Genomic DNA, 13,604 nt, shown 5'->3' with positions numbered 1-13,604 from the left:
AATAATTTGCGTGGTAGCTGGAGATCTTATAGCTCTTTATCATAGATTTTTTTTTTTCATCTGTGATCACTGCCTGTTGTTGTCACTGAGGCAGTAAAATTATGTCTGCTGTGAGAGAGCTGGAGTTTTGAAGCCTTTGGGTAGGACACCAGAACCAGGTTGTGTATTCCTTGTTTAATCTTCATTCCTCTCCTCTAACAGCAGCCAAGGAGGAGGAGGGGTGTGCTGGCTCCCAGAGCTCACAGGTCCAAGATCCACTCAATGCTTCCCTGTCGATGCTCACCTGCTCCCACTGCTTGGATGGATGACAGATATGTAAGGCTTTATAAAGCTTTACCTATCTGTAAGAGATACCAATGCTGTAAACCCCAGGTGTTAAAGAGTTCTTGATTTCTTTTTATCTCCCACTATGGAGAATAGTACCTGCAGAAAGAAAACTATTTTTTTTAATAGCATGCCTACTGCCACATGCTCATTTATGAATGTAGGTTGTAGGGCAAAACATTTAGATTGCCAGCTTTTAAAGTGTGGTACTGGATTAACAAAGTTGGATTAATGTTCTGTTACTTTAAAAATGCTGTTAATTTCCTGTAAGGTGAATAAACATAAAATCCAGGCAATTATTTTCTGTCCTAGCTCATAGTGTTATGGTTTAAATGAATACATTGAGACTGAACAGTGGTGAGGGTGGCAAGGGCATTTGTTCTCTTCTGCTGTCTCAGCTATACAGATGGCAGTCCTTGGGCAGGAATGGGATGGGAGAGGACGGTGTCCTACCCCCTGGCAGAAAACTGCTGCAGCTTCCTCGTCAAAGCCCTCATTTACTGCTATAAACCTCTTCCTCTCCCCTTGTTTATAGGGAGAGACAAGCTTTCAGGCTTTGTCTGCTGAATGATCCAACTGATTTTTTTAGTAAGACAACTTATGTGAATAGTGCTGCTTGTCTGCAGATGCCACAAAATATATGATGAAAGTTAGAGGAAAAAAACCCCGGGAAACAGCACGAGTCGAGGTCTATTTGCACATAAGCACTCTGCAAAGGTATTAAAGAAAATTGCACTGAAGCAAGTTTAAAGTGCTAGGCAGATGATGCAGGCTGTGATCTTTATCAGCCTTTATCAGGGACTAACCTAAAAATTAGGCATAGTATAAGCTTACCCTAAGGTAAGCCTTTTGATTTCTCTGCATACTGTGGAATGGGTATTTACATTTTGCTGTTCTCTTGTTATTCTGTATTTACATTTATGTTCCCTTGTTTTGTGAATATAGGTCACAACCATAGATTATTTTACACTGCTTTTAATCATGAAAAATTCATGACAAACCTTGAGAAGACTAAGTGTTACTGGTAATAAGTAAAAAAATATATACTTCAATGCCTTTTGTCCCTTTACATTTTGGGGGGGGGGGAATAGAACATTAGATGAATTTTATAAGATCTTTATTGTGTCTGATGTCTGTAAATCTATGATGCTGGTTGGCTGGAGTGCAAGTCAGTCCATTAAAGAAATGTCAAGTGTAATTTTGGAAGAGATATGTTTTAAGACAATACATGCATAAAAAATAGCATAAGGAATTTGCCTCTGGGTTGCTGTGAGGGTGACACATTAATTGTCACAGATGAAGAGGTAGACCTCCCTTGGAGCTCATGATTTGCTGTTCATGATTTATGAGTCTTGCCACTCATTAGAGGGGGACACATGTGCAGTTCTCATAGCATTCAAAAGATGGTCTGTCTTACCTTAATCTGTTAGCAACAAACTTGTAACTTTCTAAGATCTATCAGTGCCTTAATATCACTTCTCCCAAACTGTGCTTTCATTTGGTTTTTAATTGAACAGCAAGTGCAGCTGGGTTTCTAGTTACCTTTTTTTTCCCCCTTTTCTTGTAAGAACCATTGCTTTTAAAACAAATATTGATTTTTTTTTTCTCCTTTTCTGTCAGGATGCTGAAATGCAGACAGTTAAACCAGTGGTTCTTGTATAGTACATAATAAATCATATCTTGTCAATTTTTTTCCTCTATACTTCCTGTTCAGTTTGTTCAATGCAGCTCGGTGGTGAGATCAGCTAGATGATGCTGTTGCAGCAGAAGCAAGACGGTGATGCCGTGGCAAGCACTCCCCCTCCCCCACAAGTGCTTATTGCAGCTCAGGTCGTTTCTCTGCTAGTGTTCATCTTGGTCTGCCTTTTTTTTTGTTATGATTTCCTTTTTTTTTTTTTTTATCCCTCCACAAGCATGCTTTGCTTATTAGCTGAGAATTGCTGCTCTTGTCCTGAAGGTGATGGTGGCCCTCACCTGTGAGTTTAACTACAGGAAGAACAAGAAATGTTGTACAAGGAGCAGAAATGAAAGCCTTTCACATGGCTCTTCTCTCCAAGCCTTGACAAAGACTGCCTGGAGATGTTTCCCTTGCCTCCTGTAGGCATTTCTGTTCAAATTCTACTATTATGGCAGAATGCATTGAATTTTAGATCTATAGGCCATGAAGATAAAAAAACATAAGCATAAGAATATAGTGTCCAGGCATGTCTTTGTTTACTGTGCTGCCTCCAAAACAAAACTTGAAATTTTTCTATAAGATGTCGCTATAAGATGTTCTTGTTTAGTAATGTGCTGAATAGGATGTCTGTTATTGTCATATTTTCTGAAAAATCTCTTTGCCCAGGATTTTCTCCTGGGAATCTGAGAAGCTTCAGAGAAAAAGGAAAACAATATCTCATTTACTTCTCTTGTGTTTTGCTGCTTTAAAGTGTGGTTGGAGATTTTTTTATCCAACATGTGAATTGCTTTTGACTTAATGACCAATCACGGTCAGCCTATATCAGACTGAGGAGAGAGTCATGAGTTTTCATTAGTATCTTGCTAAGACTTCTGTCTGTATCCTTCTCTATTCTTTAGTGTAGTTTTAGTAGAGTATTCTTTAATATAGATAATAAAATAATAAATTAGCCCTTCTAAGAACATAAAGTCAAATTCATAATTTCCTCCCTTTGACAGGGTCTCAAAAATACCACAGATGTCATGTGGTTTTTCACTCATAATGTCAGCTGTGATTGAAATGCTTTTATTGATTCTTTACACAATTTTTTTTCCCTACATAGTCAGACTAGACGTCATGTAAGATTGTGATAGTTTTTCAGAAATTACCAATCACTAAAAGACATGTCATCCTAACTTTGTTCCTTCTGAAGGCACTGAAGGGCATTTGAAATATCTGTCTGTATCATGAATTGATTTTTGTATATAGTGAAAGACAGTCGAATTCATCTGCTTCAGAAGTAGAGTCTAAATGGTAAGATCTTTATTCCAAAAATAATCCCATGGATTCTATATACCATCATGTAGATTTTCAGGTGGTGTGTCACTACCAAAATGAGAGCATCTCTGTGCTTGTATGGATGTGCATATGGGAATTATCTCATGACCCGTATGTCCAATTGAATTGCCCCCCTGGAAGGGAGAGTATTCACAGGCTGAATATTCCTTTTGGGGCTCAAACTTGCTATGGAAAACTCTTTTTTGCTGTAAGTGATTTATTCCATCCCTTCAGTAGCCTTAATGTTGCTTGAGTGTTTGTAGGAGTTGGTGTATATTTGTTTAATGTCTTGATTGTGTAAGCTTCTCACCGCTTTGCCAGAGACAAAAAGGAGTGGTGCAACTTCTCATAAGTAATGAGAAGTTGCAAACAGTCAATCTAAAAGCCACCAGACTTCAAGAATATTTCATGATTTTGAGACGGTACCAAGGGATTCAAACTTGCATTGTCAGTGTCAGGAGAGATTTATTTTTAATTTACATGTCAGTCTCCTCAAACAGAATGCCCATAAATATATTTTTGTGCCTGTATGAGTGGAGAGGAGCAAAAGTTGTAATTGTGCATTTTCCTGCTGCTGCAGGTTGCCAAAAGGTGGTGAGTCTGACATGGGCAAATTGCTTTTGATTGACTGATCAGTGATCTTTTTTAGCCCTTCATTAATTTTCAAGGATTTTAAAGCATGAGTTTGGGTTTTAGTATTTTTTTTCCCTCCAGTTGATTATGGTAATTAATATAATGTTATTTCAATCACTCCTATCTTACTATTTTACTGCACTGTATTTCTAGAAATTCTGCTGTTCTGCTTTTTCAGATACATAAACTTAGCTTTATTTACCCCAAGTCTGTAATGTGTTTTCACTTTATTTCTGCTTTCATACGACTTCTGTTTAGTTTGTTTTTTTTTTAATCAGATAAAATGTAAACCAGTTTGGTTTATAAAACTTGATTTTTGAAATGCTGGTATATTCCAGGAGTTTTCAATACATGCTGTAAGATGATACTACTACTCTTCATTTCTAAAGCTGAAACTTCTTCCTTTTTTCAGTCAGTGGAGTGACTGGTGGACTTGATGGCAGGCGTGTCTTGCTATTTGGACTGTAGTTTCCCTTCTGTTTCCCAAAATTTTTATTTTTTTTTTTCTTTTTTAGAATACTTTGAACATTGTTACTGTATTTCTTGCTGTAAATGAATCAGAAATGATTCAGTGTCACAAACAATATCATAACATAAGAATAGAAAAATAACTCCAGAAAACACCAAAATCCACTTTAAACACAATGAATGTGACTGATTAGCATTCACTTAATGGCTGTAAAAGAACTTGTTTTCTCTAAAACTGTTCTCAAATTCACACTAATAATCTATTGTTGTGCTTTAGGAATGGTGTTCCCCAATTTAATGTTCCCACTAAAACCATGCACTGCTTGTTCTTCCCTCCCCTTCCTCCATCCTCTATGGCAGGCTGCAGAGGAGAATTGGAGGCACAAAAGGTAAATATCAGGGTTGAGATAAGAACAGTTTAGTGGAAACAGCAATGAGATGAGGAAAGGAAGAGGAACAGCAACAATATTAATAACAAAATTGTACAAAAGAGAGAGAATGATTCACAGACAAAATGCTCCCCAAGCCTGACCTGGCCCAACAGCAGCCATGCCACTCTGACTGCTCCCTCTGGCTTGGAAGGGCCATCCCACAGCTCCTTCTGCCAAGGTTACTCAGCTAGAAGGAGCCCTCCTTGCTGGAAGAGACTCTCTCCCTCACTCCCTCCCACCCTGGGCACTCATGTGAGGTGATATGGAATAACCTCCAGGTCCCAGCCATCTTCCTGCCTCCTGACTACTGCAAACATTAACCTTGTTCTGGCTGGAACCAGGACATCTGTTAAAGCAGACTGAATCCTGTGGATGATTTAGAGAAGACTTTTTCATTGGCTCTCTCAAAAAGAAGGCAGAAATATGCTTAAGATTACGAAGAAGGTGCCCTCAGTGTACAGGAAATTGAGACGTGCTTGCCAAATAACTTAGAAAAATGGAACTGAATAAAAACATGAAATAAAATCTAGGCAATTGCAGAAACAAATTGAATGGTCAGAAAAGCCAAGCTGATTTTGGAAGTGTGCAAAATACAATGGGTAACTTAGTCTGCATCTATCTAATGCTCTTATCACAATTGTATATTGGGATCAGTTTCCCTTGATTTCTAATACAACATCACAAAACACAGCACTTCATGATATGGAAGTGCTTACACTGTTAATAAGTCTTGCTTAAATTGTCCATTACCAGTTAAAATGACTAAAACTGATTTTCTGTCACAAAGCATTTTCCAGCTAAATAAACCTCTTTAGCTGATGTCACATTTAGCATAAGCTGTTTCCCTAATTTTTAAAACACTTCTAAAGTACTTGTTTGTACATGGAGAATATGTGTAGAGAAGATGTGTTAGTAGTATTGCACCCTCCTTTTGATCTTGGTTTAGTCACAAGGTAGAGTTTCTAATATAAGTGAAACTATAGTTTTTACTCTTAAGTGGCAAGAGGTGGTGGTCCACAACAATGCAAGAAACTGATATGAGTTCCAGGTTTGTTTCTGGTTTTTATGTGACCTTTAGACCATGATGACTGAACTGGTCTGGCCAAAATGAGTCAGGCCCTGATTTAATTTATATGCTTAATTTTAGCACTGCATGTATTCAGTTTTACTTCTATGGAAATGCTCTGTTTGTGAACTTACATTCTTTAAATTGGTTCACCCAAACTTTTTGTGATCTTGTAGGCATTGGGAGTCTTTGTCACAGGCAGAGATGCAGTTTTGCTAGAACTTTGCAAACTTAAGCATGGTTCTTGCCCCACAGAGTTTACAGTGTAAGTGTTGTTGCGGTATTTGTAACTGTTTTGGAGCTTGCCAGAAAGGGGCTATTTTGAGTTAGTGCTGAGGGGCTTCTTGCAGAGCCCAGTCTCTTGCAGATTCCATACTCCACTCACAAACACTTCTGAGCAAGGCAATGATTCCATCCCCATCCCTGCCCCCCAAACAACCAGCACAAAATCAACAATGCAAAAACCTAATCAAAATTAGCACTTACTTTAACTTTCTGCTGAGTGTTTTTTGCTTGTTTCAGTCTCTTTCTATTTGTTACAAAGCCCAGGAAATAACTTGTCGTGAAGTGGTGCACTCAAAAATCTCCAACCAAGCATAAAGTTTCACCACTTCATAAGCCATGGATGCCAGTTTCCTGGTTCCCAGGTGGCTGTCCTGCCAAGCCAGCTGTACCTGCTGTACACATCAGGATGGACTGACAAGACTTATTTCTGAACTGTTCACTTTCTCTGACTTGGAGCAGCCATGGGATTTGCAGTCCCTTGTGCTTTTGAGTTTCCAGTGCTGTGCTCTTTTTGTGCAGCTTCAGGAAGAGAGTATCTCAGTTTAAGGGGCAGGGAGAGCTGGCAGAAGTTTGCAGGGTAGCAGGAGCAGCACAGGTTTTATTTCTTACACAGCTACTGCTGTGAGCCACGTGTGATGGATATTTATGACACTGTTAAACCTCTGTTTTAAGCTAGAAACAAAGACTAAAATACTTGTTTTCTGTCTAGAAGATGTATCTGTTCTGCATTTGGTCATTAGAGTGGATGACATACAGTTACACAACTTTCATTTGAAAATACCATCAGATCATATTTGATGGTGATATTTATATGCTATATACCTTCAAAGAGATTTGTGAACTGTGTTCTTTAGGAGGTGGGAGAAGTCTTTGTTTCACAGGAACTCAACAGTAGTTCCAGTTCATCACCAGCAGCAGTGCTCCTCACAGTGCTAGGGAGTAACAGATAATGTTCTGTGGAACAGTGCTTTTGTGATTTTATCTTTAAAAATAGAGTCAGAGTATTTTGGGGGTGATGATGAGAAAACAGAGCCCTATATAAACACAACATAAAAGAGACATTAGTCTTTTAGAGAATATCCAAAGGAGAGCCATGAGGATGGTGGAGACCCTTGAGTGGAAGATAGTGAGGAGCAGCAGAGGTCACTTGGTCTGTTCAGCTTGGAGAGGAGGAGACTGAGGGGAGACCTCATTGCAGTTACAACTTCCTTGTGAGGGGAAGAGAAAGAGCAGGCACTGATCCCTTCTCTCTGATGACCAGAGATAGGACTTGAGGAAAGAAAAAGCATGAAGCTGAGCCAGGGGAGATTTGGGTTAGATATCGGCAGAAGGTTCTTCACCCAGAGGGTGGATGGGCACTGGAACAGGCGCCCCAGGGAAGTGGTCAGACCACCAAGACTAACAGAGTTCAAGAAGGTTTTGGACCATGCTCTCAGGCACATGACGTAATTCTTGAGGTGTCCTGTGCAGGGCCAGGAGTTGGACTCGATGATGCTGCCATGTCCCTTCCAACTCAGGACATTCTATGATTCTATAAGATGAAGTAGACTGTACTATTCCAATAGTTATTATTTGCTTCAGGGCACTTGTTACCCAATATGTATTCTAATTATATATTGAGAAAGGCCTGCAGAATGAGGAACTGAGGTAAATTGTGTTTTGACAGTTGTACAATGGAGATGTTTTAAGCCATGGCTGTCTGTTCAACTGAAAATTACCTTTCACAAATGTAGGGAATGTATTTCTATACATGTGATACAACTACATCTTTAAACTGATCATCAGCATTAGTAGGTAAATAAAGCTGTGTATTTATGTAGCACACAGAGAGGAACAAATAACATACAGAATAATGTTAGGTTGATTATGCCATTATTTTTTCTTGCTGACACTCAGCTTGTTTCTTGACCCATTTTTAAAAGACTTAGCTGCTTGAATGGTTGCTATAAAATGAGAATTTCTTCTTTTTCTTCTAGAAGTATGATAACAAAATTTTCATGTGGCGTGAAACACTTTTTATATTCTGCATACTTATTAGAGACCATGAGCTAAAATGTCAAGGTAATGGGGCAGGAAGAGAGGCTATGTGAACTAGGAAGAGGCAATATGAGGTGTCAATTTAAGGTGTTAAGTTTCTGAACTAAGAAATCCTTCAGCCTGATGTGAGGGTGTGGATGGGCTCATACCTTGTATAGTATAGGTCATAAGTGGGGACACTAAGTCTTCAGCTCTGTTTCATCTCTTTTTCTCTTAGGATGAGTTCATTAAGACTTCTGTCATTTAGGATCATAGATGGTTTTATGTACACTAAGCACATCTTGAAAGGGCTCCTGTGCAGATGCAAAGGTTAGAGCTGAGTAATGAGCAGAGCTGAGTCTGCCTGAGCATGTTACATTCCCATAGAGGTTTTGTATCCCTTGCTGCAGATTTGGATCTGAATTTTACACTTGGTGGCAGAAATTGTATGGGGGCCATTTGTTTTATGCTTTGAGACTTGACTGTGCTTTATTCAGCTTATTTCTTACCTCTGCTCTTGATTTCTGGACCAAACACATCACCAGTGTTAATGAGTCTAAATTCTTACATATTCCATTTCTCTTTATAATTCCTACCCTTAAAATCTCTTTGCTGCCCTTTCAAATTCAATCAGTAGAAAACTATATTTATTGAGAAATAATAGTTATGCTCAACAGATAATGTCGACTTCTTACTCCTGTGGTAGCCTGGACCTGTGGCACAAAGGCCTCCACACATGATTTTTTTTTTCCCAGGCATGCTGGTTTTTTTCTATTCTCTTTTGCCAAACTGTTGGCACTCAAGTTTCAATGTAGGGCAAGATACATCTTTAATTTCCAAATATTTGATCATGTTTCCATATCTTGACTATGGTGTTTTGCTGCCTTTCATATTGACAGCTCACTGTTTTGTATAAATTAGCAGGGGAAACCTACGTACTTTGGCAAGTCAGAGAAAGGTAAATTGTGTTTTGACAGTTGTACAGACTTTGAAGGATGCTTTGGAACATGGTGAATTTTAATGAATGAGATGGTTAAGGCAGCTCATAGCTCAGCCGATTGCTTCAGATTCCATACCTGCAGCCCTGCAAGTGCAACTTTATTAGTTTGCAGTTATCTCTTGTTTTAATGTTGCCTCTGCAACTCTGAGTGCAGTGTGCAAATTGGGATTTTCTACCTTGGGAAGTAGAAGTAGGGCAATTCCAAATTTGCATATGTCACCCTAAAGTTGAATGAGTGACTTTGACTTTTTGTTTGATTTTGTGTGAGTCTCTTTTGATTGTGAGTCTGAATGCATATTGTGTGTCTGTGCATATTGAGTTTGGATGCAGGCACCAGAGTTAGACTCTTCTTTCCCTTCAGGTGCACTATTTCTGTGACAATTTTTGTATTACTGATATATTAAAATAAGTTGCATTCAGGGAAAAGTAGTTGGCTAATGGTTCTTATACACCTGGTATCAGGTCAATATGCTTAGTTGACTGTGGCAAAAAGGGACAGCTTGTGAATCCTATTTGAAAATTTGAGTTTGAACATTGGCAATCATCTTTGCAGAAATCCCAAAAGAAGCTGTGCAATTTTTTGTTTCCTAAATTTTCCTGTAACCATGTTGCACAATGAGGGGTACTTAAGATTTGTAAAAATGAATATATAAGCTCATAATATGTGATTGGTAGTTAAAAAAGAAAAAAAGAGTCATATATTCTTCTCAGCCCCAAAGCAAAAAGTATTGCGTTGGCTGTTGCTCCTAAATGAGGAAATTGCAGGCAGAGTGAAAATTAGACCAGCTCCCAATAGTTTGCTCATGCTTTTACCAACCTTTTTTTAGCATCTTTAAATTCTAAGTGTGAACATATTTTATTTAAGAATATGTGACAGAAGGCATAGGCTTTTCTTTCCATTTTCTAGCAATCCACACTTTTCATATGCTTGTGGATATTAGTATGAAGTGTATTTTCCATAGGAGGAAAGTAATTCCCAGGACTGTTTGAGGAAAGGACTGGGGAAAGAATCTGGATTTATGCATTCCATTTTAGTTGAGTTACTGAGTTTTCCTTCTTGTTTGGCTAAAGTAGGTGTCATTTTTTCAGTTCATCAAAGTATCTTTCATTCATCCCATAATGATCCAAAGGCTGCAATGCTTTGCAGTCAAAGTTACAAGTTACAGCTGTTCATTGCCATGTTAACATTTTGGTTTGGCTCAGGAGCTTAGTTTTGGAAAGAAGTTGGGGCACTGAAAGTTGGTCTGTTGTGGGGAAAGCCCGAGAGCCCAATTTGAATTAATTTCAGATAATGCCAAGTCAAAAGACTCTCATCCAGAGTACTTTCAGCACTTCACCCCCCAGATCCTGCTCCATCAAGAGGACATAGTGGAGCTGATCTGAAATAACACTCCTGAAATATAGTGTGTGCCAAATGTTGAGCCCTCAATATCAACCATGTTGCTCTACTCACCCCCTTCCAGCGGGCAAAGTGATGAGATAATGTAGGAGTAGCCAGGAAGCTGCCTGAATGGCCTAGAAATAGAGTGAGAGGAGCAATATAGATTGAATTTCTTCTCTAGCTTGAATGAACTCTCTGGAAAAGTTTGTTTACTCTGGACTTTATGGAGATTTTTGTCAAGTTGTAACAGTGTCTCACTTGGAATACTTCTTCGGCTTTGAGTAACAATATTTAAATTAAACAAGACTTCTTTTTATTTGGAATTACTGCATTGTGAGGTTTCTGGAGCCCCTCTCAGTGAATTTTGGCAGTTGCCAGCTGGCTTCTCTCCTGTGATGGTAGATATAATGTGTTTTACTTCTGACTTTTTAAAGTTCATTACTGAATTGAGTAGTTTAAAATTTAACACCATCACTGCTACAGTAATGCAGATAAAACACCAAATATTCATTATTAATAACCACTTAAGCATAGTTAGCATTTCTCCTGCTTTGCTATCAGGTGAGACTGTCACGCAAAGCCTGCCTTCAGTGCATTCTTACATCAGCTGTTCCAAAGCCTTCCGGTTATGAGCTCTGCTTTATGCTGGTTTTGTGAGTGCAGATACCATTATAAACAAGTGTACTTCTGTTGTGCTCATGACCCCAGCCATAACTGCTGTGACCCTGCTTGGGGGTCACAACCCCTCATTTGGGATTAGCCACCTTAGAACAATCTCAAAGAGCTGTCCTACACTAATGCATCAGGGGGCAAATGCAAGTAACTGTCAGGAAAGCAGTGAAACAGATTAATCATGCAGAAGGCTGAAAAACTAGCAGTAGTTTCTGCATGTTCAGTATCTCAGACATAATTCTGTTCCACACCCCATAGTTTATATACTTTTTATTTTAGAATAAAATACCAAGAACCCACATGTCATAAACACATTTATGAAAATACATAAAAATCAACCAGCTATAATTTCATGCAAATGCTTTCTTTTCCTTTGGAAAGTAGAACAAAGGTTTTAAAGTGAACATTGTGTATACAACCCATTTCAGTTGCCCAAATCAATTAGCCTTTCAAAGATAGGAACTCTGTCTCATGTTGAGAACTTTTATCAAAGTTCAGCCTGAAAAGACTTGGTTTATAATCCTTAGACTAGTTATTTGGAATTAAGATAGGCACTGCCTTTTTAATGTCATGAGTGTAATTTTTCTCTTTTTCAAGGAATAAACTTGAGTCTATTTTTCCAGCATCTAATTTCTGCCATCATTTTCATACTTCAGTCAAGATTCAGTAAGTACAACTTTCTTGGTCTGCGGGTGTAGTTTATCCCTGTTCTGGATTAATTTCTGCCATACACGCTCAGACTTTTTTAAGTTAATGAAACTTTGTTACTTGGGAGAGGTGACTGTATCAGTGTCTAGGGAAATGGTGGTGTTCTGAAACAGAAGAATTAATGCTGATCCAGGTTGGTGGTGCTGCTTGAGTTATTTCATATGCCTGTCTGTGTAATGGCAGTCCTGGGCAGGCTTTGCCTTGGCTCTTAGAGATGTGGATGAAGGCTTATGCTTCGTTTTTCAGAGGTGCAGGAAACTCTGTTCAGTTACCCTGCTCCTCACTCTACCCCAGGACTGACAAAGTATTTTGGAGCTAAGGACAAAGAGTGCACCTCCATCCTTGGTCATACACTCAGCCTTGGGTACAGGAGGGTTGACTTCCATCAGCAGCACTGCTCAACACTGTTGAGAGAAGCAAAGTAACACACTAAACCCATCCCATGAAAGCTGAAGTGGCTTTGTAAGAGGCAGTGCTGGGAGATTGTTTGGAAAGATTTTTGGAGCTACTGGTAGGTGAGAGACTGGATATGAGCCGGCAATGCGCACTTGCACTGAAATAAGTATGACCAGCAGGGTGAAGGAGGGAATTCTGCCTTTCTGCTCTGGTGAGACCCCACCTGCAGTGCTGCATCCAGCTCTGGGGTCCCCAGCACAGGAAGGACATGGACTTGTTGGAGTGAGTCCAGAGGAAGTCACCAAGATGATCAGAGGGATGGAGCACTTCTGTACAAGGAAAGCCTGAGAAGATTGGGATCATTCAGCCTGGAGAAGAGATGACTTTGGGGGGACCTAATTGAAGCTTTCCAGTACCCGAAGGGAGCCTACAAAAGAGATGAAAAGGGACTTTACAAGACTAGGTAGCAACAGGACAAAGAGGAACGGATTCAAACTGTAAGAGAGTAGGTTTAGATCAGATATTAGGAAAAAATTCTTTACTGTGAAGGTGGTGAGACTCCAAAATATGTTACCCAGAGAAGCTGAGTATATGCCATCCCTGGAAGTGCTCCAGGCAAGGTTGGATGAGACTGAGCAACCTGGTCTAATTAAAGGTGTCCCTACCTATGGTAGTGGTGTTGGAATCAGATGATCTTTAGGATCTTTTCCAACCCAAACCATTTTACAGTTCTATGGTCTCTGACTGTATGCAGGGATAGAATGGATGCGGGGCTGGTGTATTTTAACTCTTTTGAAAACTACCCCTGTCAGCAGTATGGTTGCATTGCTGTAGTTTCTGTCCAACTTCTCAAAAGAATCAGTGATACTGGCATTCATTGAGCTTGTTACTCTGTCAAAAATACCATGCTCAGATGAGACATCTCATTCATGTTTTTGCAACTTGTTAGTGTTTTCCAAGCCAACTGCTGTAGTGTGCATGCCCTTTTGGGTCTGTAGTCTCATCACAGAAATCCACTGACTGGCACTTGAGTTGAGAATTGAGAGATTTTAGCAGGTCCAAAACCATCAGGTTTATAGGACTCTAGAGTAGGTAAAAGGTCTCCTAGGAAAAATATTAGCACTTCATGGCTTCCAGTCTTGAACGTTACTAAGTGTCTGATGTGCAATGCATGGGGCCTTCGATGCTTTTACTGTATGCCTTCCTGGGTATTGAATGCTTTGTCTTGG

The sequence above is a fragment of the Molothrus ater genome, chromosome 1, assembly GCF_012460135.2.
Source record: "Molothrus ater isolate BHLD 08-10-18 breed brown headed cowbird chromosome 1, BPBGC_Mater_1.1, whole genome shotgun sequence".
NCBI classification, from domain to species: domain Eukaryota; kingdom Metazoa; phylum Chordata; class Aves; order Passeriformes; family Icteridae; genus Molothrus; species Molothrus ater.
Note: the sequence above shows the minus strand (reverse complement) of the source record.